This window comes from Epinephelus fuscoguttatus, linkage group LG9 (genome assembly GCF_011397635.1).
Source record: "Epinephelus fuscoguttatus linkage group LG9, E.fuscoguttatus.final_Chr_v1".
Taxonomy (NCBI): Eukaryota; Metazoa; Chordata; class Actinopteri; order Perciformes; family Serranidae; genus Epinephelus; species Epinephelus fuscoguttatus.
Genome location: NC_064760.1, coordinates 37858973 through 37886355, shown reverse-complemented (window position 1 = coordinate 37886355; position 27383 = coordinate 37858973). Strand labels below are relative to the sequence as shown.

The following is a 27383-nucleotide window of genomic DNA, read 5'->3' as shown; positions in this document are numbered from 1 at the left end:
ATATTTCAGTAGACCTACATATATGTATTTTACGTTTCAATCTATTTTTTAAATGGTAAATCAATTATGCAATATTCTTACGCACTGTTCGTACGTTTTCCTACAAAAACTAATGCACCAAAATTCGTACATATCCTACGCAATCATAAGCCAGTAATTTGTGCATAACCCACGTACTATTTTAAATGGCTGTGATCACGTCACAAATGTGCTGACATCAGTAAAGAAATAAGCAATCCCAAGCAGTCCATTTAGGAGGCAGGTTGGGGTGGAGGATGGGTCACAAAACACAGGACTTTTCTGCGGGACTTTTCCCGGGTGACTGGTGTTCAGAACCGTGCACACATTGCACATCAGACATACATGGAGCTCCATGAGCTATCATTTGGAGTCATGGCCAAAAGAGGTCTGTAATTTCAATAGTCACTCTCCTTTTAGCTCTGTTTTGGTCTCCACCAACTCCTGAGGAAAAGTATATCTGGCTCTTAGCTGCTAAATGTTCACTTGCTGCTTGATGTTAGGTGGGTGTTCGATTACCAGAGCCGCAGCAAGTAAAGCAGTCAACGAGTTACCTTGGCATGGCAGCTTGTTTCTCACGATATAACAAGGTCATGGGAAAATCACGCGATCACATAAAGATCCATTTTGTTAGGCTGCAAGTAATGTGTTTGTGTCCAAACCAGTCAGCATCGGAGCCAGTGGCAGCTACAGGCGTGGTTTAGGTGTGTGAGACGACACGGAGAGGTGACTGTTCCTAAAGAGGTTAGCATAGATGCTGGGTTAGCATCACTTACATCAGAACTGGAAAGTATTTCTTCATCGAAAAAAGAGCGAAGAATACCACTGAAGGCTTTTTTTGATGGAAAAGATATTTTTGCTTTTCTCCCGACTGGCCCGTGATAGACGGTGATGGACAAATGTTCATCCAAGCCAAGTATTTTTTGAAGGTGCCTGCCCTTTTCCAAACACTTTCCACTGATGGCTTCTCAGATGGTGTGAAAGTAAATAAGGCAGTGAAAATAACATTGTGGACTCTAAAACCAAAACAAAGAGCTTAAAGGAAGCCAAAAGTCTCTGTGGAGCAAATAATTTGCTGTGGGTCTGTCACCTCAAGCACCTTTCACTCTACCCATAATAATTTGATCCATTGTTAATATAAAAAAGATAATTAGTGCAGCTTTAAAGCTTGATTTGCATTTTTTTCCAGCTGTCATACTTATTAATGTGGTGTTTTAGTTTCACTTTAACTAATTGGGTTGGCCTTAGAACATATTTAGTATCACGTTGCCTATTTAAATGTAACATAACTATGAATTTAATATTAAAAGGGTCACACACTTTAAATACACAGGGGTAAGTAGCTCAAAAGCAGCCTAGATCAAATTATTACCTACAGCACAATACAAAAAAATGCCTTTTCATCTCTATTGAGGACTTTTGTCCAATTTTGTCAACCTTGGAGAAAGCACAGCCTGGATAAAGTCAAAACAGAAGAGTGAGCATGTTGGACTGCATTGGAAAAATGAACAGACACTATTACAAAGCGGCAGGATCAGAGTCATTTTGATTAGACAAATTGAAAAGAAATAACCTTTGTGTGAACTTTTAGCTTTTATATCCAGAACATCACAGAGTATAGTCAGTGAAAACGAAGAGAATTTTTAAACCCATAAACCTCAATAAAGACCAGACTAGATAGACTGACCAGCTGGCTGTTGAAAACCGAATACAGACAGCTGTCAGGGATCTTTGGAGAGCGCTTTAATCGCTAACTGCAGATATATAGAAATCTTCAGTCATTTATCTTATGTCTGAGAAGAGCAATCGGGCCCGTTGGCTCTAACTTCAGCTACTTCAGTTACAAACTTCTTTGAGAGGCTACAACAAAAAACCAGTGGCTCCTTGAACCCACTTCAGTGTCCTTACATATGAGGTGGGGGTGTGGGTGATAGAGGTATTATCACCCTGCTTATTCACACAAATAGAAGCCAGGCCAGGGTGGTGTTTGTTGACTTCACAAGCGCACTCAAAATGCAGTGCAAGTTCATCTTGTGGCCCGAAAACTACTTAGGCTGAATGTAAACCCTCAGCTGATCCTGTGAATTCTGTCTTTCCTAATAGCAGGTCAGATTCGGTGGACACAAGCCTCAAGGGTTCTGTATTATCAATAGCGCTGTTTACTTTGCATACAGATGACTGCAGGAGTACAGACCCTGATATGTTCTCTCTGAAACACTCTGATGATACCGTAATCCAGGGTGCGTTTAAGAGGCTCCTGAGTGCCGCCGGTGCTTTTGCTTCCTGAAGGAAAAGCAATCACCTCAATTTGAGAGCATACAAAACAACAGGAATGGTTATAGACTTCCCTTGTAACCTAACACCCCCATCAAATTGGACAGCGGATAGCCAGGCCATCCAGCAGGTGGATGAGTGTAAGTACTTAAGCACTATGACTGGCCATGGGCTTCATTTTTAAGAGCAATGATGAACAGATCCTCTCAGGATGCCAGAAGAGGCTCTTGTTGAGAAAATGCAGGTGTCTACATCTGCAAAAGTCTGCGCCACAGGCTTTTTACAGATGTTTCACTGAATTAGTGCTGAGGTTTGACATCATTGTCTGGTTTGGATCTCTGTCTGAGCCCCAAACAAGACTGTTAGTGGAAAAATCATCAGCCAAGATCTGCCCAACCTCACAGCCATTTAGAAAAAATGATTCTTCGGAAAGACTGAACAATACCTGCAGACTCAAACCACACACTGAGGATAAACTGCAGCCAGTGGGGCATGGATTCAGCTCTGTGGATATTACAACTAATGTCAGGAAAAGACAGTATTTTGAAGCAATCACTTAGTCAAATTTAGCGTTATCAGAAATGCCTCTGATACTGCCTAAAATGCTGGTCAGGTGCCGGCAAGTATGCAAGTCTAGGCACTGTACCACATAATTTATTAGTAAACTGCTAAATAGTTCATAGATTCTTTTTCAGTTAATAGTGTATAAATTGGTACTGGAACATCTCCAGTCAGATTCAGCCAGGGGTTCTAAACCTTTTGTAACTTTAAGCCAGCTTCTTATTGTTGAGAAATTTCCGACGCCCACCTTCCCAAATAAATGAATAAAAAAACCTTCAACACACCTGCTCGGCATCACTGCCTACCACATGAATCTATATTTACTGTATTTAGGGTCATATTTCCTCACCACATGCTTCAGAGCTTTTACTGGTGTAGGGTTGTCTCCCATATCACTTTTCCGTTTCAAAAACTGATACCTTTTGTGTCACTGTATCTCATGCAGTGTTAGCTAGCTTTGTAAATCATAAAAATTGATTTAATCTTACAAACTGGCAGTATTTCCGCGGCCCACTTGTAGGCCACGACTATAGTTGTATAAAGAGAGCTCTATACAGCAGTGGAGGCATGAAAGTTGCTCAGAGATGCATAAAGCCAAAAAAGTTTGACTTACTGAGTAGACATCATGGATCATCTGCCTCACTGGGCCACTGGAGACTTCGCCAGCCAAACAGCAAACTTCCGATTTAGCCCTCTGCTAACTTGACTGGGGATAAAATGATTTAACTGTGCAGCTCTTCTAGACTTTCAAAACAAAATGGATCAAATGCTGATCCTGAAATGAGTCATTTCACGGGCGATGTGATGCTAAAAAGTAAAAATGTATCCACTGGTTTTCAAACGTCTCTTTCACCATGTAAGTCTATGGGGTAAAAAAAAAACTTTTTGGGACCAATGGCATCATGTGATGGACCCAAAAGTTGTAATTCTACAGTTTGGCCACTATGTTAAATTGACTTCAAAGTCCGGTGAACTCCCTGGGGGTGTGGCTAGAGCCCACTGGTTGATAATTGCTGGTTTAGGAGATGATATTATAAATGCTTCCTATAATTTTACGAAGGGACTTGGCAGACTACAAGTCAGACCCAGACCAATCAAAGCTTTCTGTCCTTTAAGAGTCGTGTGAGGTAAAATGATGATCACAAAGGATGTGCTAGAGATCAACCTCATCTGGCAACACCAACTAAAACATTCCTTGTTTGCTTTGCCATGTTGAGAGTTGTATGTCGAGGAATGTGCTTTGACCATGTCACAGAACATGTTATAGAAGTTGGAAAATCAGTTTAAAACAAATCTGAATTATATGTAATCAGTTCATATGAATCTGTATGCACTTCAGACAGTCAAGCATGTCCTATACTTGTTTAGGAAATGAGTGGTGTTCTGTTTAATCATGGTGCATCTGCAGCCTCACTTCAGTGTGCTCCTGTACAGTATATCCACCTCTCTGCATTCATCAGACAGAATCCTGCTCATTTGTAAGGACTTCCACAGCTCCCTCCATGAGTTCATACACACAAAACACATTGCATAAAGATGAGCTGTTAACTTTATAGAGCTCTCTTAAAGAGATCTAGTGTTATGGCAAAGCTCCTCTGTAATCTCCTCCATCAATTACAATTACAACTAAAAGTAGGAGCAGTGCTAATATAGTAACGATGATATATGTGTGCAGCAATAAAATAACTCAAATGATATAAATCTGTTGTACAATAGGTTCTTTCTGAGTTTAGACTTTTCCCACGCAATCCAGGTTTTGCAGACAAGTGCCTCAGCACAAGGCTCAAAATGTTTTTATTGTCCTCAAGAAATGTTTTGAAAAAATGTCAAAAGATAATGAGCTCTGAAGATGTGAATGAACTGTGAATATGAGCTGAGGTGAAAACACGCCAACTCTGATATGTGCTTCATCTCATCAAACCATTTAAATGACGAATCTCAGAGGAGTAAACACCCTCTCTTTCTTTCTTTGTCTGTCTGTCTAGCGGAGCTGTACCTGGGGGCTCCAGGAAAGGGCTTGACAGGACAGCCGTTGTTTTCTAGGTCAGTTCTTCCTGCATGGCAGACCATCAAGGCCACCCACGTACCTGGTCGCTACACCGGGGATATGATGTTTTGAGGGGCCTCGTTCTTCAGCAGATTCAGACAGACAGGGACTTTGTGTTCTGTCAGTGTGAAAACGTCAGACGGGACCTGGAATCTGTTTTTAGTTGTTATCCCTTCGCAGGCACAGGCTGGCTCATGGTTATGTGGCGTTACACACTGACACAGCCGGCTCCAGAAGAGACAAAAACACCCACTAGTATGGAGTCAGACTGAAAGATCAGTTTGTCAATACACTGGGCAGACAGTGTCCTGCTATTATAAATTGGATATCGTCCAGTCAGTGTAGCCCTCTAAAATGATGAAGTTGGTTGAATTGATCTATAATATTAACTGACCATCTTAATATTGGAGCAATAGATCAAGATTTTAGGATACACTTTTATCTGCCTTCTTGTTGAAATTTAGATGAGAAGATTGATACCACTCCCTATGTGTCTGTAGGATGAAAATGAAGCCGGAGCCAGAAGACCATTAGCTTAGTTACTGTTTGCACAATTAGAGGCTGCAAATCAATCAGTGTGTTCCCGTCGCCTTTGTCCCCTTGAAGGTTTCTGTCCTTGAGCTGAGAGGCACCAGATTCAGCTGCAAGATGTGAGGCGAAGTTTGTTTTGACTATAACCATACAGACTGGAAACAGCTAGCATGGCTCTGTGCAAAGGTAAAAAAAAAAATCCACCTAACGTTACTTCTAATGCTCACAAATAAACACTTATCCCACTCAAGAAATAATTCAGCACGTACCTCTACAAGGTAAAACCTGTTGGTTTTACGTTTTTCTTTTTTTTTGTACTAACAAACACCATATAGTGTGGTAACTGAGTTTAAGGGGTGCTGGTAGGTGGTATTTTTTAGATTTGAACTTCTAGCTATTTCCCCTTCAAGTTTAACTTGAGCTAATGGACTCCTGTCCCTAGCTTTATATTTAGCATAAAGACAAAGAATGGTATTAATCTTCTCGTAACTCACAGCAAAAAGGCAAATAAGGTTTTCCTAAAACGTCAAACTATTTCATTTACTGATTCTAAAGCAACAACCTTATAGAAAATTTTAAGCTGATGTCACATCGTGTTAACTTTTTTGGATGGGTGTCATCCTCTGAGGTACATGCTCTGGTACCTGTGCCTGCTATGGCGGTTATACAAAGGTATTTAGACAAACTAATCACAGTAAACAACATAAATCCATATGATTTAACAGTCCAAGGCTGGATTACCAACCCCAATTCACTTCCTCCGCTCACATACCTGGATATTGTGAATTATCTTGTTTTTGAAAGAAGTGCACAGGGCTGGGCAACATATTGATGATATAGCAACATCTTGATATGATACTAGATATCGTCTTAGATTTTGGATATCGTAATATCGTGTTGTCTTTTCCTGGTTTTTATAAACTGGATTACAGTAAAGTCATGTAATTATTTGCCTTTACCAACTTAGTCCTAATATCCACACTACTGATGATTATTAATCAAAAATCTCATTGTGTAAATATTCTGTGAAAACACCAAAAGTCAACCCTACAATAATGTCGTTTTATCTATATTGAGGTATTCTGTCAAAAATATCTTGATATTTGATTTTCTCCGTATTGTCCACCCAAGAGCACATTACTGACAAGATGGCGCTCTCATCCAATGATGTGATGAACCTTCACATTCTCTATTGTATTTCATAAAAATATTAGCCTACCAAAAAGATACTGTAGCTATTTTGATTGTCTTTATAAACTTCAATATTTCTGTAGAAACTTTGAGTTGATCTTCAATGCAGCTCAAAAAGTCAACTCAATTTGATGTATACTATTTGATGGATACTGAACATTGCTGCAAACTATTAATTTTCTGCAACGTCAAATTATCAGTGTAAATACTACTCTGACTACTCGAGCAGCCAGTCAACAAGTGAGCAGGCAACTTGCAAGTATCCCACACATCTCAAAGGTTACTGAAAGGCTACGAAGCAGCCGTGAATCAGGCAACTGCTTAACAGCAGCCTTGGCCTTTTCAAGGAACCAGCCACGGGTTGCTGTTTCCCTCAGTGATGGCAGTGTAAGTGGAACTAGAGAAGTAGTGGAACTGATGGCCATTTTGTTAAAACTGAAGAATTCACAATTAGATTTTTTCAGCTATAAGCAGCAGGAGGATTGAAAACTTATATTATTACTAAGTTAGAATCCACATATCAACATGGAGCACCGATGACATAAAATGTACGCTGCCTTTGTAAAATAACTGTATGTGACACATTATCTAAAAAACGCTTGTCTGACTTTTTAGGGCTCGCTAACAACTTCTGAAAAAGATGATGGAGAAAAAAGTCTCCAGAAAGTAATTACAGCTGGATTCTGGGCACAGCTCTGTGTAACATTATAGAGATCTCCTTTTAGTCTCTAGAAATAGGAAAGTTGAACATTACCGCTGACTAAAATAACTAAAGCATGATATTATAAAATAAATGAGAAAATATTACAAATCCCCATGAAGCCAAAAGACTTGAGTCTGAAGGATTTACTCTGATAACATGGTGATTATACTGAGAGAACAAGAGAGATAGAAGAAGAAAACCTGAGAGAAAAAGAATAAGACATAAGAATGAAACGAGTGGAGGAGAGAGGACTGCATTAACAGTGTATAAAGAGATTGTGGGTATTATTTGTTTATGTGTGAACTTTGCGGGAGGTGGTATGTATGTTAGGCTTAGTGTTTATGTGTTGTTATTTACAGTAGCATTAACAATTTGACCTGGTTTCTGTCTTTACTTCTTTTGAGGTTCGAGCCCCGCAGGGTCTGAGACTCGATTGTTTTTGCTCAGGTTTCTTATCCTTATTATTCTCCCCCTGCTGTTTCACAATGTCCCCCTGGGAGCCTGGAGACTTGTGTATAACCACATTTCTAATGATGTGCAAATGCTTCAAAACAAATGTTGCTCCTATTTGCCTAATGGTGGCGCTAAAAATAAAGTTTGAGTATTAATGTGTACTACTTATTTACTAATATACCGTATCTACATTTTTAGGGTATTATCTCAGACAATGTTCATAATTGGGGTTACAATGGCTCATGTGAGAATGATCACTGATTTATATCCAAATAACACATTAAAAGTTATTTAGGGACTGTATGAAAATTATTGTGGGCAGCTGCAGTGGCTAGTGTGACTACTTCTCATCCCAGATTTCTCTTTTATATTGTGGTGGTAATGTCAGAATTATTCCACTCTTAAACTTAAGGCGTACACATGGACTGTATAAAAATAATGGACAAGGTCACCATGACATCACCTATTATTTTGTGGTCTTACATCTGTCTGAGAAAAAATAACTTAATTCACTGGGTCAACCGCCCACGACTGTTAAGGTGGAATGTTTACTTGTTATGTTATTCAATGCATTAGGTGACAACATGATCCATCAACACACCTTAAATTTCAATGTGACAACTTTGACCGTTTCATTAATCTTTATTTTCTCTCTTGGATGACATACTTTTAGTAGGCCAATTAGTGGATCTTCAAGTGTTGAAAAATATATATTAATTTCAACCAGATTATGTGAACTGCATATATTGTAATCCTCACTTGGAGAAAAAAAGTGTTGTGGATTGTTGTTCCTGTGGGCTTTGGAAACACTAAACTCCTGCACTTTCTGGAGAAGGACTAAATACACAAATGTTATTTTTAAATATCTCATTGAGAGATACTCTGCATCTCGGTTCTGTGAATGATAAATGAGGTGCACACTTCCATCTGTGATACTGGTGAAGAGGTAATACAGTGAGTGCTGGACTGAGCAGTGAGTCACAACAACTCCGCCCACATTTGAGAGCACTGTTTCCAATGGGAACACTAAATGGACTAACACGGTCTAGGTACCATGTCTGAAAGGTTGCTTTTGATTCCAAAGGTACCATACCGAAAGTGTTGAAATGTGGCTATAGACTGCAGTGATGCCTTGCAGACAGCCTGTCACTCAAAGCAGCCCCGCACTTAACTATGCATAGCTTTAAGTCTTAATAAAATATAAATGGGTGAGTTTTTAAAAAATGTATCCAATGGTAAGTTGTTACAAAACACCTCTACAAAAACCTTTTTTGTACCAGGATGTATACATGTTTGTTTCTGCTGTAAAGTTGGACACCTTAACATGGGGGTATGTGGGGAGTGATCCATTCTTGAAGCCAGATTCGGCACTTCCATGGTGGTTTAATTTTTAAGCCATTGAAGGATACATAATTTTAAATTTCTTTATGCACTTTCTAATTCAGTATTTTTTTATGTATTTGAGAAGTTGGGGGTAGGATGTTGCAATTTTCCTCTTAGTCAAAGGAAGGGTAGGGAAGGAAGAATTTAATCATACTGAGTGGGATCCTTTTGTAAAGAGGTAAAACTTTTATTTACGATCCTCTCCCCACATAATCATTTTTGTACACTCCCTTGGCCTAAAATTTGATTGAAATACACTTTGGCAGCAGGTTTTCACTCCAAAGGCTTGAAAAATGGAAGGTATCCTGTATCACACAAGAAAAACAGCAACATTTTTAAAAAAAATTGGTGTAATTATTTTTATTTTCTGCAACAAGTCTTCCTCTCCGGTGTATATTCTTACTATGCTGTAATATACAATTATACTACAAAGAAAATTCAAGCCTATTTTGTATTATTTTCAGAGAGTAAGGTATGATTATACTGGTGTGTCCAGAAGACGGTAATCTTTCAACAGCATAGTATATTGCAGTTATTTGTTAAAGAATTTATTTCATTAAGATCAGACTCATCTCAGGAGGCTGAGTAAGACAAATGCTTTATAATTATTTGAAGAGGCGGACGGAAACATGCAAAAGCATAAAAAGAAGCTTTATTTCTTCTCCAGTCATCTATTGAATAGCACACTACAAGCTACATGAGAGGGAGAGGGGAATAATGATGAGAGCATCAAAGAGATGATTTGAAAGACAAAATAAGAGTGAAGAGATGTGGGATTTTGGACAACAGTAAACACAGACAGTAGGACCAACTGGGCACAGGGATGTGTGTGTGTGTGTGTGTGTGTGTGTGTGTGTGTGTGTGTGTGTGTGTGTGTGTGTGTGTTTGTGTGTGTGTTTGTGTGTGTGTGAGAGAGACATTGAGGATAAAGCAATCGCATCTCCAGCCTTCAATGTATGAACAAGTATTGACACAGACCTGTCTCTTCTCGTCCTGCTGTGTGTGTGAGTGTGTGAATATTTGAAGCTCAAAGAGGGCTCAAACTGGGAATAAGGAACTGTCCCGCACTACCCAAAATGCATCAGATCCAATCCCCCAGAGCTGAAAAATGCCCTGAGACTACTTTAAAAAATCACACTGATGAATCATGCTTCAGTTGACTTCATCCGTCATCATTTGTGTGTGCGAGCCAAACTTAATGAAACTAAAACACAGCAGACCATCAGATACACAAAACAACACCTCAGGATCAATACACATTTAGACAGCCTGTGCGTGGTTACAGATGCGCATACACAGACACACATAATGCAAATGCACGCACACACACACACACACACAGTTGAACATGAGCCAGACTCACACACACACTTAGCGTATTGATTGAGCTCCCTGTTAGCCATTTTCTCCACTAGCTGTACGGGCAGAGTGAAGGCTTACAGCTTGCAGTCTGGCCTCACCAAACCACTGCCATCTATCTACAGGTTAATGAGGCTCAACTAAGGTTTTTTTTTTCCTACTGTGCTTAGCAGTAGTGTAGTCAGGATTACACATGATTAGAAAGAACACACCTCTTTGTCTAGGATGGGACAGTAATATGTTCTGTATTTTAAAATGGTCAGTCCTCACTGAAAGAGTACTAAATGTTTATTTATTGAAAGGTATAATTCAGGATGATCTTTTATGCCACTGTACTGCCTTCAAGTTATACCCATTAACTACTTTGTGGTAGCAAAATATTTGGGAACAATGTAGTGCGACCTGGAAGTTTTCTTTTGTGATATCAAATAAAACCTAAATGAACTGTACTGCGTCTGCAGAATATTCTCTGCCATTATAATTATTACTGAATGCATTGCAGCTTAAAGGTGAACACCACCTAGATTAAGAATTTCAGTTCATTATTCAAATGGCCTAGGAATGCTTACACAATATTTGTGAACATGAGTTACTCTCTTTCAAAGCAAGAAACCACAGACGTCTCAAACTTATGATGTCATAGGGGACAAAGTCTGGAGCTGCTCTGTAGACAGTGAATAGGAGCCTGATTTTGCGGACCAACAGACTGAATGTTCTCTTGTTTATAGTCAAATGTGCTTTATCCTATTGTAATGTTTAAGGAATGAAACAGAAAATGCACCCATATACTCAGAACATTCCCCTGGGTGCTCTCAGTGTCACCTATCTTTCAGCATTCATTGTCTACAGAGCAGCTCCAGACTTTATACCCTATGACAAGGATACTCAATTGTCTTTGCCCAGGGGCCACTTTTGCAAAATGGCAAGAGGCCACTTAATAAACAAATATAACATAATAATATTTATCAGTATATATAATAAATGTGTTGCCTTTTTATAACCCTTCAAGGTTTGCTGTCCTCACTCATCTTTGTCAAGAGGCAAATCCAGTTGCAGCAGCCCTGCACACAGGTCAGGTAAGCTGGGGTGTTTCTAGGATTTGAGAACATTTGGGGCTTAGCCCAGTCCTCTGATGGGGGGTCTAGGGATCCTCCCTTGCTTTTTATGCACTCTGTTATATTCTTTACATTTTAACAAGAGCAAAAAGTCCCAGAATGAATCCATTTATTTTCATGAATTAGAAAATGGTCAGAGGGCCACCTGGCACCCTATCACTGGCATGGTGTGCCTAGTTTAGAGAGAGTTGTTCATGTTTTCTTTGCTAATAATTAGAACATGAACCTGGGATACCAATGTCAAAGTCAATGAGAGCCAAGCCCTGATGTCACATCCAGGCTAGCCTCTGTTTCACTATCTGAGCTAGCTGCAGCTCCTCAATTCATCCATGGACTAGACCAGTGGTTCTTAAACTTAAACTTAAGCTCTCCATGTACCACCATTACCACCATGGAACCCACTGGTTGATACCAGAAAATAAGAAGCTAAAATGTTATCAGATGATATCCAATGGATTTCGACATTGCATTTCAGCAGATACGTCCTGCCTCATTTCCTCCCCACACAGACTCTTACCTACAAACAGATATCTGCACACATATGCAGATATCTGTTTGTAGAGATTACCACCACTATAACAGATGTTGAAATACAGTAGTGTAGGCCTGCCCTGTTAAACTACGGACAGTTCACACAGAAGGCAGGTACATTCACAACAGAAAGATTTATTGTTGACCATTGTCAGTGCCTCCAGTGGTGCATGGAGTATAGTTTGAGAACCAGTGGATTAGACCATTTTAATCTGCAATAATGTAGGGTTTATATGATGATGATGAAATTATGTTTGTTAAAAGCTGTTAAAACCGTTTACTTGTTGTGTTCCAATGCTGATTGATCAGTTCTTCGTGTTATTACAAATGTCAGTGTGGTTTTCCTCTGGTTAGGTCCTAGTGTCACTTTGGCCCTCTATATGAAAGTGCTTAGATTCAAATAACACTATGTTAGTGAGAGGATATCTGAGTCCAGTTTCAAGATAAAGCAAAACGTTTTTTAACGCTGCACAGTTATTACAATAAATCATTTTGTACTCCTCAGTGATGTTGAAGTTCAAGTTACAATCAACCAGGAATGTTCGCACACATATTTAAATTGGCCAACGTAGGGCCTTGATGGATTGCATCACACTGGATTGCCACAAAGTTTTTGGCCAGGTTCAGCTTTTTGCAACACCACCCTGGATTTTTTCACTTTTACTTGATAAAAGGTAAGTAAATTGGCCTGGGCAGCCTAACTTATGCTGGCACAGTACAAAAGAGTTACACAATGCAGTAGTAGCTGTAGACAAGTCTAATGCATGACAGCAGACAGTACATCACACTCCAAGTCTGCAGTAACTACTTGCATTGACAAAAATGTTCACATTCCGCCTGCATACATGACAAATACAAACATATGCAAACAGATCGAAATACATTTAATACTATTGTTCATGTGCTGGAGAAGCAGCAGTGTTTTCTAATGAGGGCTCGTGTGTTGTACAGTTGCAGGCATGCTTGGAGGTGTAGAGTGGATGTGGGGAGTTTGGAAGGGAGAGAGCATGAATTCGTAGCATTGTTAGCAATACTCATGCTAGTGGAAACAATTCCACTATAACAAATATTACATGCTACCCGCTGTAAGCTGTTTCCTAATGTCAAATGTACAAAACAAACAAGATTTTCTTTCCTTTTTAAGAGTAGATACAGGACCTTAAGAGCAAATTCCACTGAGGAGGAGATGTTATAGGTCAACTTTTAAAGCGAATGCTAATGGCCATCACACAGACGCCCCATGAACCCAGCATGGGAGTCTGCCAAAGACTCAGAGACTAAGACCACAGCTTAGGACCCACTAGGCTGGTACACACACAAAAACATACGGAGACATAGTGCTAAAGCAAGAGAAGCTCAGAGGGATGGGGATACACAAGCTCACACATTCACACAGAAAATAGATCTCTGAGTCCTGCTGGCTTTCAGACAGACAAATTGTCTGTCTCTAGATAATAGAGCCTCAGAAGTGAGGATGAGGAGCCGTCCTGAAATTCATCTATTCATAAAAAAAGAATAAGAAAGACTGAAAGAGGAGATGCAGAAGAAGTCAGAATGAAATAGGAGAGAGTGAAGAAGACATCTCAGCAGAGTAATAGAGATAGGAAGGCCTCAGACAGAGAGGGGGCATGTTAATTAGGGAGTAGGTTGATAACAAATGTATTAGCAGGCCTCTGAAGGAAGGCAGAGGAGAGGAAGAGGGGTGAGAGAGATAGGAAAAGGTTAACAGAAAGAGGAAAGAGAGGGGAGACACTGGAAAAGAAGGCAGAGAGAGACACAGGATAATTATGAAGTAGTTGATAAAGAGGTAATAAATGTCCTGGAGGGGAGCAGGAGTGACAGAGACAGAGGAGCAGTGGAGGAGAAAATGAGGACTGGGATCCATTTGATAATAAACTTTGAGCATCGAATGAAAAGTTATTACCGCTTTTATTTATTAACTTTGGGGAACAACACTTAAGCGGTGATGTCGAAAGGTCAGAAATGATGATAAAATAAGGGAGGAAACGTCCTTTGAAATGGTTAGATCACATTTTTGCTAAAAAAAAAAAAAAAGAACTGCCTAGCTTCAACATGGATACGTATAGAGGGACAATTAATATTATATTAAATACAGCTGATTGCAATATTTAGCTTACACTAGCTGAAAATTTCTTAGGCTAATTAACAGTCTGGTAAAAACAGCCCGTATGGTTGTTACTGTTCTGCGCTAACCAGCTAGCTGGAATTGCAAAGCATGGTTAAAAGCTAGCTGCTGCCTGTGAATAGAGAATTCATAGAGTTCACAAATTGTGACATGTTTTACTGACGTTTTCAGAAATGGCAGAGGACATTAACATTTTTAAATAGATGGTAAGTTAATATATCATACTTTTAGTTGTATAGACTAGAGTTCATTTCATAATATGTCTGAGGAATATATTGGTATTTCAAACTACCCCATGTTTTCCCTCCGTCAGATGCCTTTGCATTTCCTGCATTTCATGACCCACTCACCAGCTGACTAAATTGTTAGCCTTGTGGCTTCTAGATGCTGACGGTAGCATTAATGTTGCTGTTGCCTTTAGCACTTGTGCTCTCACGACGAGTTTGGCATTTCGGCCGTTGCCATCTTGGTTTTTTGGAACCAGAAGTGACCATATGTGGACAAGATACTGGAGCCTTTAATTATGCATAACTTTAAGCTTTAATAAAATGTAAACCTGTAAGATATATAAAAATTCACACCCGAACAGTTGTTGTGAACGGGGAAATTAGCTATCAGGACCAAACCATTTTTTTTGTGCTGGGCTGTAAACGTATTTATTTCTGCTGTAATGTTGGGTATTTTAACATGAGGGTCTACGGACTGGCTTCTGGAGCCAGCCTCAAGTGGTCATTAGAGGAACTGCAGTTTTACGCATTGGTTTAATTTTTCAGCCCCATTGGTTGCAGATTGGCTCTATTTGTGTTTATCTGTCTTTCTCTTTTTCTCAGTTTTATATCCCCAAAATAAGTCTGGTAAAATGTAATTTTTCATGCAAGTATTGAGAACAGCCGAGCTGTGGGATTTTTTAACCATTGCCTTTGAATGTAACAATTTAAAAACTCCCTCTTGAATCATTACATTTTTTTTTCTTTTTTTTTGGTTTTACATCCTTGGAAATCTAAATAACACAGAAAATCCATAGGGGCCATAATTTAATCACTAATTTATCATTAAACATATAATTTCAAATAAAATACTTTGTACCACTTTTGTGCCCAAAATTAAAAAATGTTTTAAAATCTAAAATTCAGTTTAATACATGGCTTTCATAATCTGCATAAACAATACACCTCTAAAACAAGGTGTAAAATGCATATTGTAATTTTTACAATCACATTTTTAACATGCAGTGTAGAAAATATGTTGAGAATTGTTACGCAAAAAATTCTCCAATTAGTCTTTCAGTTCCACCATCACCATCATCCTTTTTTTTTTTTTACCTACACACTATGCACTGTCATAATAATAACCAACCTAAGATCTATATTTTTAATAAAAAGTCCACTTTTCTGCACTAGCTGTGAGACATTAATCAAATATTATGCTTTATTCATTTAAAACATTTCCTGCAAGAAGTTAAATCTAAATATTAATATTTCTGTTCATTCCCAAGTCCCAAACCGTTTAGCTGGTAATCCCTTTGGCTCTTCCCTTCTCTGGATAGCCCAAGGGACACACAGACATACGCACACACTAAGCTGGTCTTTGGGGAGCTGGGTCCTCTCCTTCAGGGGTAATAGGAACCACTGAAATGTCTTTATTTTACTGCTTAGTCCTACTTTGTTGAGTGTAGTGAAAATAAAGAATCAATGACAGAGCATTATGAAATACAAGATAATCTATTACCTTATCATCTTGCACCACAATGTAACATACTGTAGGAGTTGCAGCATCTCCCAAATTTTAGGGTTTTATGTGGGGAGGTTTTCTCCATCTTTGGCTTTTCCCATGGATCGCCTGTCAATCAAACAGCTTCTGCACTACACTTTCTAGAGATCACCTGTCAATCACAAACTGCAAGTGGGGTCTTTTGCTTCTGTTTCTCCATTGGTGGAGTTTGAATTGCTGTAGATGGTGCTCCTTTCTTTGTCCAGCCGTGTTGCTCATGCTAATCAACCATTTCTTTTTCTTTAAGACAAACTAATGGGAGACATCGAACACATCACAAGGATTTGCCCAGGACTTGGTAGAACAGCTTTCTCCTTTCGGCGGACATGACGGACAAGCAAAGCTAGCTTGCAAATACATACTGCAAAATATGATCTTAGTGCATTTTCCATTATTTTACATTCCATGTCTGTCTCCTGACTCACTGCCAGCCAGGCAGCTTCTCTCACACGGGCCAGTTTGTATTTTTCAAGGTCAAAATCATATCGTCTGCTTAAACACGCCAGCAATTAATGTCTCCTGCATGCATACTTCTTTGCATAGTTCACTTAAGTGCAAGTCCACCTGATGCAAAGATGCAAATTTGCTTTGCTGCTGGAATCAAATGTTTTATTCGTGCCTCTCACACTGAATGGAAGTGAACACTCAACAAACATTTGCCATTGCTGATGTCACGTATTTGCTGTGAACTGATTTTGTCTCCCTGGGATACTTCAGAGCTCTAATAAAAGACAAATCCATGTTACAGAAGAGTGCAACTGCTTTCTTAAACTTGATTTTGTATACTTTATCTGTTGTTCCTGAATGCTTTTAAAAGAGCATTTCAGCCTAAAATCAAATACACATTTTTTTTTTCTTACCTGCAGTGAAATTTATCAGTCCAGACTGTTTTGGTTTGAGTTGCTGAGTATTAGAGATAACGGCTGTAGAGATGTCTGCCTTCTCTCCAATATAATGGAACTAGATGGCACTTAGCGTGTGGTGCTCAAAGCACCAAAATAACCACACATTTGAAAAATTCAACAGCAATGTCTCTTTCCGGAAATCATGACCTGGTTACTCAAGATAATCCACAGACCTTGCTGTGAGCACCTTCATCTAGGAACTGTTTACTTTCTACTGAATTACACCGACAAACTGAATCACCACACTGAAGGAAGTGTGCATCTGCTCATGAACAAGAGGATCCTGCTTTTGTGCAAGATGTAAACATTAATGGCGTCTTCCTAAGATGGGCTGTAACGTTAGCTAGCTCAGTGGTGCTTGGTGAGCTAGCATTAGATGCAGTAGAAGAAAAATGTATAATTTTATTTTGGGGGTGAACTGTCCCTTTAACATGCTCTATTTGTATTTGTCCCTTGTCTGTTTTTGGCATACTCTGTTTCATAATGTAATTCTGTAACCTGTTTTGTAATGGTGTTGTATCTTGGTCAGGTCTACCTTGAAAAGAGATTTTAATCTCAAGGGACTTCCTGGATAAATGAAGGTTAAACACATAAATAAATAAGTAAAATCACTTCCTCAGCTCCACAGGGGATTTCCTTGAAAAGACCTGCATGACATCAAGCATTTACAGCAGTAAATAATAAAGCTTTCATAAACTGACAGCCGTTTAAAAGCTGCTGTGTGAAGGAGAATGGTAAAACAGACAGTTGTGCGAATACGCTGCTGATAATTGCCTGAAATTCTAAATTTCCTTTTTATAATGATCAAGTTAACGTCTCCACAGCAGCACATTGAAGCGGGTTTTGCAGTGTACAGTCCTAACTGTGCTCAAAAATTAAAACATCAAAATGTTGTGGTAAAACATCTCTTTATGCCAAGTAAGACATAGCAGTCCCATGTCAAAAATGCAGGTGTTGTGCTTTGATAAGAGCATCATTAGGCAGTGTGTTAGCAAATGTCTTCGGGGTTCTCGTGTTAACACTGTAGACCAATTACAGTCAAACACACACACTCTCTTGCCATCCCTCTCTCTCTTCTTTCACTCTGCGTTTCTCCGGGTCTCGCTGCCTCTTTCTACCCGGTGTAAATAATGTAATTTGTCACAGACAGGCCTCCATGTAGGAGATGACCTTTCGAAACCTCACAGTAAATTGGCCTCAGCGAGAAAAGCTACGTCATTAGCCCTCTCTGTCTCTGTCTCGCTCACACTTCCTCAACGTCTCCCTGCTTTCAAATTCAGTTTTATTATTTCTGTTTAATTTTAAATTCAGTGTTTAATCTACTGTCCTGTGAGGCTAACTAGCTCCAGCTCTCTGTGTCTTTTCCTCTTAAATGTGCTGCTGCCACACACTCGCTCGCACACACACACACACACTCACACACAAACACACAATCGACTCGCAGAGACGTGACCTTTAATTTAAAGGGGGTTTGATTGGCTGATGTGACCAAAAATGTTTTTCTTAAAACACTCTCAAGTTCTTAGTGTTCTGTGTGAAGTCTGTCCTTTTATATTTATTTGTGTATCTTGTGGTTACAAATGTGTCTGTATTGTTTCTGTGTCAGATTGCTGACTGTGTATCTAGATATGTATCAAATCATCTAAAGCCCACATGTGACTAGTAACACATGGGGACCTCTAATAATTTGTAATAATTATAGTGGTCCTTAATCCTGTATGAATCTGCTTTATCTGTAATTTTTCATGCAAAATTTCACCACAAATTACCTACCATATTTGGTAGGTATATCTGCCATACGCAGACGTCATGTAATAATAATAATAATAATAATAATAATAATGATAATATTAATATTGGAGTTGTATGTAGACTTATTGTTTTCTATTATATACATTGAGGCTGCTTTGGTAATTATCAAGTCCATCAGAAATCTCAAAGATGAGATGGATGACGAGACATTGTGAGGCAGAACTAGCTCTGTTGGTTTAACTATTATCAAAAAAAGATAGCAGGAGAAAAGGAGGTTAAGACTGTACTGTAGTGGTGCTGTGTATTGTTTCTGTGTTGAGTGAAGCTAAAAATGACTGTGAGCTGACAGATACCCAACGGATAATGCCAGTAATGAAGACTTACTGTGTTCTGGACACTTGCTGCAGTAAATTCACTTTATTGCCTTCTTTTCTCTGAGGGAGGGTCTTACGAGTCAAAACAAGTTTGACTGACTGTTTTGGACCAATCACTCAAGAGAAATCATAAAAAAATCCTACCAAGAAACACGTGAACACCTGTGAACACTCACCGTATTCTGGACATGTACTGCTTTTAACTGCCCAATTGCATGCTTTTTTAATGCTCTCAAAGCATTCTTTTTTTGTTTTAAATCAAATGTCATTGAATAAAGTATCATTTTTATTTCAAAAGACTTGCATGAAGTTATTCTCCATTTTCATGTCTGGCAAAGTAACTTTACTTTTAAACTTGTTTAGAATAGATGTTTCTTGGAGGGCCAAAAGATACAAATGAGGGAAAAATGATGACACAGATATTTGATTCCTGACCTGGAGGTATTTATTTAAATAATCTATGTCTAAAGGTCAATACTGTGATGTCCAAAATACAGTGAGTCTATGTTAAATTTAAGTAAAATACAGGCTTTGCTTATGTGAATGTGCTGCATGGAACACACATGTGGGGGTCAGGGGCGTAAGGTAGTTACGACTGGTCCCAGTGCATGCTATTGTGACCCTAATGCATGCCAGTTACTAGGTATGAGACACACACACACACACACACACACACACACCCCTGGCAACTGTTGATACAAAATCCAAAGGAAACTAATTTAGGGAGCTTTGCTACTTCTCCTTCCTGTTTGTTTCTCTCTTGTTTAAAAGGCACGGCTGCTCACTGGACTCACAGATGTGCTTAGCTTTTCAGTTTTGATGGATTTTGCGTCTAAACTAGCTGCCATATTGTAACAGCTACATGTTACCCAACAATCATCATTGCATACCTGTGCATGTAAAAAGATAACAGAGAATTAGAAATCATCCATAAAATTGAACAGATTTTTTTTTATATGTATAGTAACTATAACTATAGTTATAGTTCAGAGTTTTTATAGTTTTTGTAGGATAAGCATTTCATTTTGTTACAAATTGCTACTGACTACTTTACCCAGAAAAGAAAAGAAAGAAAACAAAAGCAAAGAAAAGAGAGATGATGGGTTTGCATTTCACAGCAAATGGCACCATTTTTAATTTAATATGTTTTTTTTTTGTTTTTTTTTTAATAAACACAGGTGTAGTTCCATGGCGGCAATCTGAATCATTCCCCTGGTGGAGGTATAATTTCTACATCACATGAGGTCCCCTTGTAATACTAGTCCTGTGTGAACAGGGCTTTAGAAGGAGAGTTACACACCCCTAAGATAATGCAACCACAAGATATAAGATAAGTTAAATGTCAAAGTTACTGCTATGCTATTTAGCTACATGATTACATAGAAAAGCAGTACATGGAATACTGTCTTGAATATAGTCTTATAACTTACTTCATATGGTATGAATTGTATTAAATGTATAGTCCAGTAATAAGTGAAATAAAGCAGCACATACTGTTGTTACTGTAATTTGCTAAACAGCTAGCTAGAAATTGCTAAATATCATTAGCTGTTTCCTGCAGATAGAAACCAGCCGGCATCAGCTTCATGAGTTAATCTTTCTCCTCAGTTTTCTCCAAAACTGAGCATGGTAAAATGTAATGTTCATGTGAATTGTAACTATAACCTGTACAATGTTTTGTAAGCCATTAACGTCAAATATAATCAAAATACAAAAAAAAACAGGATAAAGAAAAAAAGATGAAAATGTTCAGTGTTGTAGCATTTTAATTTTAATTTTAACCAGCATATTTTTGTCAGTCCTAACCTCAGTGACAAAAGCAACTGTGTAGGTATGGAGGTTTACTTAAAATTACAGAAAAAAGTCACTACAGTGGAAAAGTACAGGAGGTCCATTATAATTAAATTTATAGTGTCTTGTCACAAGATTTAAATAATTAATGATTATATCCACTTGCACTGTATACAGGATTTTAGAAATAGCCTACTGTGGTCCCCAAACACACCTGCCCTTCCCCATCTATGTTTTAAATAGCAGTAACAAGTTTGGGTTTTTTTGACAGTAGGTGTAGTAATCCCAACATGTACGTATGTCTGAACTCAGTTTTGAATATGTTGAGCTTTACTAGAATAAGCCAATTTAAAAAAACACCTACTGTAGTGTAATTTCTACACTAACTGTAGAGTGCCAAAGATCCCTCCAAGTTGCTAAAATTTTGCCAGAAATTTCCCAGATACAAACATGGAGGACATGACTTCAGTGCCCTCGTGTTAGTGATGCCTGCGGTGCCTGCCCTGCGCAAGCTGTGTGTAAAATTACGTGTGACTTATCAGAGGTCTCAGTATGCAGCTCAGCAAACAGGCTGGTGTGATGAAACATCGAGTATGCTTTCCCCTCTGCAATCTACATTTATTTATTTATTTATTTATAAATGATATAATTATAATTGCAGGTGCAGGATTACAAAGGGGAACCTGTGCAGACTCATCACAGCATCTTGATTTTCACCATAATGATGATGGACACAATGAACCTGCTAAAACATTCAAGTTCAGAAGGCTAAAACATCCTCTAACAGACAGCTAGACAGGCTCCCAATATGTCTGTGTAAAGCAAGAATCAAGTTGGCTTACTGCCACCTTAAAATACTCACACACACACACACACACACACACACACACACACACACACACACACACACACAAACACACACATTTATACAGATACAGTCACAAAGTGGGTATCAGCAGTATCAACTGCCAACTACAGCAGAGAGGAGCGAACTATAGAGCACTGGGTTCAAGGCAGGGTGTGTGTGTGTCTGTGTGCGTGTCAAAGAAAGACAGAGAGCGTGTGTGTGTGTGTGTGTGTGTGCTTGTGTGTGTGTGTTTGTGTGCATGCGTTATCATTCCTCAGCACCATGCTCCTCTTGGCAGATGGCTCTGCCAACCTCGGGGGCCTGGGGTGTGTGGGTGTGTGTGTGTGTGTGTGTGTGTGTGTGTGTGTGTGCGTATTGTCTTGGTATCTTGGGGGCACAAGGGCAGAAGCTACCTGGTGTTGACTGCCAAGACTCTCGCTCTCTCGAGCTCTCTCTTTCTCTAAACCCTCCAACACACACAGACGTACATACACACACACACACACTCCTGCTGATATGCCTTGCCCAGTCACGACTTTTATTATGTACGCGACTGAATTTTGTTTTTTAATAAGGTGCAGCAGTTAAAACTGTTTTTTAAAAATATGCTGTAGTAAAGAAGATGATAGTGATTATTATTTGGATTGCAAAGCTTATTATATTTACATGTAGGTAAGAGTGCTGGTAGCAGGAGACTGATGCTGGTGAATCACCCGATGTTATCACAGAGAATCACATCGTTACATCACCATGACATAACTCTCCTGTCTGAGTCACTGTTACAGAGCAAACACTGCACTTCATTAACTAATTACTAATTAAAATTTCACAACAAATTATAGAACACTACTTCAAGTAAATACTTGATTAACTAAACTAATTCTTAATTAGTTTTAACAACAAATTAAAGAATGTAATTTCAAGCAAGCTCTTCATTAACTAACCTGACCCACTCCTAATTCAAGTCTCACAGCAAATGAATGGATATTATCTGAGGCAAGCAGTTTACTAATTAAATTAATACATTACTAAAAAATACACATTTCATATTACCATGCACTCCATATTGAGGTGAGCAACAATTTCCAGCCACTGTATGCTGATACGTATCTGATGGATGTTCCAATTTCTGGTAATTTTCACATCACTTTCTTTGTGGGTTTAAATGTGGTAAAAAAGAAAAAAAAAACTCAGCTCACCCGCCCCTTATCTCTCCACTGTGAATTCTCTGATAAAGAAAACAACCCCAAAAGTAATCTTTAAAAAAAGACATAAAAAGCACTCTGGAGCAATAACTACACAGATAAATACGAGTATTAAAAGGTGGGTAACTCTGCCAATATTAGAACAGCAGCTCCAACAGTGATCTGATCCCATGGGGGAGATCCGGTACAGTTATGTACGCTATTCTGCTTTATAGTCTAATTAGTAGTTACAAGGCTTTTAGTCACATCTATTGACAAAGCTATTGCATTTTTGCACACCATTAACTGATAATAATATCTCAACACAATGAACAATCTCCATCCTGTACTTGGTAGGCTGACAGCTTACATGTGAGCTGTTTGAAACGGCCTCTGATGTGGGGAACACTCACTTCTACCCTATAAGTCTTTTTTAATAAAGATATTGCAGCTCAGAGAGACATACCTCAGTATAAGTACTTGAGCTGCACTCATGAGTGACTTTTTATTGCACCTCATTGAGCCACTGAGTGCCTGTTGGGTCTTATCATCTGATGTTTGTCATGGTGATTTGCTGTGTGTGAATGCTGTTGTTTTTATTTTAATCATAGCTTTATTCTGTGTTGGAAATTTCATTGAATTCTTGAAGACGTTACTAATAAATAATCACTTTTTTCACTGATGATGAGAGATGAAGAATGTGTGATGGTCTAGCTACAGAGTTCATGTTTTTCATAGTCCAAAATTTCATAGTAATTCAATTTATTTAAAGATTTAACAGAAATATTTTTCCAAGTCAATAAATAAAGTAGAGGTTTGACATTTGGGGATACTTCTGTTATAGCTAATAGCCATATTGCACTTAACTGAGCCCTGTGGGCTTTCAGCTAATTATCCATGACATGCAGGGGGAAAGTGGAGTGTGCAATAATCAAATTTATTTAGGGAAAGCATACGATGTCCTGTGCCAATGGAAGTGTTAATGTTGCAAATAATAAAGAGCTTTCTGAATAGTGATGGTGATCGAGAACCATTTCCAGCTGGGAACTGGTTCCAAGTGTCCAATCCATCAGAGGTGTAGCTTATTAGTTCCTTTAACGGATGCCTACATGTTCTGACAGCAGGGTGGGGTGATATGGAGAAAATCAAATATAGCAATATTTTTGACATTGCACATATTGTAGGGTTGACTATTGGTGCTTTCACATTTTTTTTTTGATAAATAATCACCAGTCAAGTGGATAAAATAACTGAGTAAAGGTAAATAGAACAGTCTGGTAAGTTTAGAGAATTACATCACTTTACTGTAATGTAGGGCTGGGCGATATGGCCATTAAATAATATTGCGATATTTTTAGGCTATATTGCAATAAATGATACACATCTGCATATTTTGAATTCTCCACTAAACTACTGCAGACTACAAATTACTAAAATACTAAATAAACTACTTTTACGATAATGTTTAATGAAGTGCTATGAAATTATGCAATAAATTGAGTTTAATATATTTCCCAACCCTGCTGTAATGCAGCCTTTAAAACCAGGAAAGACATTTAGAATATTACAACATCCAAAATCAAAGACAATGTCTAGTCTCATATCACATTAGTGATATAATATCAACATATAGCCCGGCACATTGTGGAACAATGACGTCAAATTTATGTGTGCTGGAAACTCCAAGGTGTGGCTTATTTCACAAAGAAAGATGACAACAGTGTTGCTGCAATGTCTGTATGATTTCAGCTCAGGGTGGAAACACCAGCAATATGCTGAAAGATCTTTCTGCACAACATGGACTTCCAGGAATGCCATGACACTCTACGCACGAGTGCCACTGCTTCCCAACCAAGCAGCACGCCCGTTACCAAGGGTAAATACCCCGTTATGATAATATTAGCGTCACACAGACAGGCTTAGCAGAGTTTTTCTTTGACTGAAAAGGCCTGAGTGAAAATGAATGTTGTGAAAATATTCTCTCATTTCATCCATTTTAGATGATGACAGACAGACTTCCTACAGTGAAGACAGAGTGTAGGCCTCCTTTTTTCCCCCACACAGCAAACGTATCAGGAATCAATACGAAATCAGACCAATAAGCAGAATCGATAAAGGCAGTGATATCATTAAAATATGATCAATTCCCTTGAAAGACTACAAACATGGCCACAATATCCATGTTAAAGGGATTCACAAAGACATGAATGCGGAACGTGTTTCGATCAGTTTCCTTCAGATCTAGTTACCAGAGTTCCTCCTCCTGCAGACTATGAAAACATTAAACTGGAGCAGGTAAATCACACCTGTGCCCTTGGCCAGTGATTATTAGATTTCATCATTTATCCAACAAGAAGCACAAAACATTTGACAAGTTGAAGTTGATGCTCTGGCAACGCAGCATGTAACAGAACATATGCGTTACTGTGTCCCGCTGAGGTGCAAATTATGGCTGATGGAGCCTCCAAGACCTTCGACACCCCTGAAGAAGTCGCAGCATTGAAACACTACCCTGGACTACAGATGGCAGACAGCATGTGTCTGGACGTTTCCAACACTCGATAAGTCTTAAATGCTTTATTCCTTCATACAGTTTGTTTGTTTACACGGTCAACACAGTTCTACTTTGTGTAGGGAATTACTGTATGACTTTGCCAAGATCGAACCCTAGGCTGAGGTATAATGTTGTAATGGTTAATCTCTGTGTTGGTGTCAGACAGAATATATCATACTATACTGTATGTCAGGTAGATTTTGTTGCAAAGGGCCACCATTTACCTCCTTTTATTAGACTAAAGTTAACTTGGGGTGCTGTTACAGCGTTATAATACATCTGCAGAAGAAATGTCCAAAAAAAATCTTAGCACCTTTTTCACTTTGTCAGTGAATACGGTGACACACCTGGGACACATCTGACAAAACTTCTGAAAAAGGTTTGATTTTTAGTGTTTAGTGAATTAGCTCAGGATGCTGACACTTCTTTCTGATATTACTGATATCCTCAGTCTACTTTCTGCTCATTGATTTTCCTCTGTAACAAAGAATGATGCCTCTGAGTTCACAAAAACCTTCTTCACTGGATTAGATCTGCCATCCACTTCTATAGAGGGAACAGAAGCTTCCATTACCACTGATGTAGCTACAGAAAACATACAGAGGAGGAAAGCCCCTGGACCAGATGAGAACAACAGTAAAAGAGTTTATTGATATTACATGTATAATCACTCATTTCCTCTCATCTTTAGGGGATGCCAATATTTCCTTTCCATCTTTTTCCAGTGTCAGAGAAGATGTCCTTAAGCAGGCCAACTGCTTACATCTGAACTGAAGGTGGGAGGAAGGGGACCGTACTTTCCTTACATCTTGGTTGGGCAGAATTTCACTGATAAAGATAAATGCTCTGCTGAGGATTTTATATCCCATCCAGATGGTTGATATTTTATTTTCTTATAAGACACTTAAGAAACTGAACAGATGGCTCAGCTCTTTATATGGAGCAAGTGCAAACCTTAAAATGTCTACTCTCCAGCTCTCTGCTACAAAGAGGGGTCCAAATTTACTCAATAATAAAGTTTTAACTATTGACCTGTGTCTTATACCAGATCAGTAACAACCAATTTTTATACCTTAATTATGAAAAATGACTTAAAAGCATGGAAGATAAAGGTTTTTGTGTGAGGTGATAATATAAGTGGATTGTCTGCTGAACAATTAGCTCAAAGCCTCCTTAATTATGACTTCTTAAGATTCTTGATATTGAGGCATTTTATTATCTCCTCCACTACTTTGATGACTGACAGCAGCGCTGTTTCTAGTGTTATTCTACTTCAAGTGTTTCTATAGATATCTCTTGCTAAGGATAGTAAAAAGACGTGGGAAAAGCAGCTGTCAGCAGCAAGTGCTCATGGCATGTGAGAGATATCTGTAAGAATGCACAAACTGTATGTAATCGCACCAAAGCAATTCAGCTGAGAATTACTCACATCCTTCACATCTCCTCTTGAGATATGGTGGATGCTCTTTTTAAAAAAAATCCTAATATGTCACAGATGTGGTACTTGAGCTCTTTGTTTACAGCCTCGTGTCATGTTGCAGTGATACTGGATCTAAATCCTAAAAGAAACTGAGAAAACATTTTAAGTTGATTTGGTTATTCTGTGTCATTATTACTTCCTTGTTAAAATGTATGAACAGCTGGAAAGACACATCTGTATAATATTACATCCTTTGCAGGAAAAAATTCAGTCTGCATTGGATCACTGACAAGTCCCTGCAATTACGCTTTGGCCCAGAATTAAATAAATACTCCTGGAATACATTAAATCCACATGAAACTGGTGACTTTAAAAATCTGGAAACACTCTCTTAAAGCTGCTCCAATCAATATTTTTTATATTAACAATAGATCCAATTGGCTGTGTTTAAAATTGTTAATTATATGACAAACC

General features: G+C 38.6%; 1 protein-coding gene and 1 long non-coding RNA gene across 3 annotated transcripts in view; one reads left to right on the top strand and one right to left on the bottom strand.

Annotated features, from left to right (window-relative positions):
- aff2 (AF4/FMR2 family, member 2) overlaps positions 1-27383 on the bottom strand; it is a 228876-nt gene that overhangs the window by 193393 nt on the left and 8100 nt on the right. The gene's annotated exons all lie outside the window — the stretch shown is intronic.
- Positions 4843-16358, top strand: LOC125894455 (uncharacterized). The gene is made up of 3 exons (XR_007450071.1): positions 4843-4896; positions 11530-11596; positions 16330-16358. It is a non-coding gene; the product is annotated as an uncharacterized LOC125894455 (long non-coding RNA).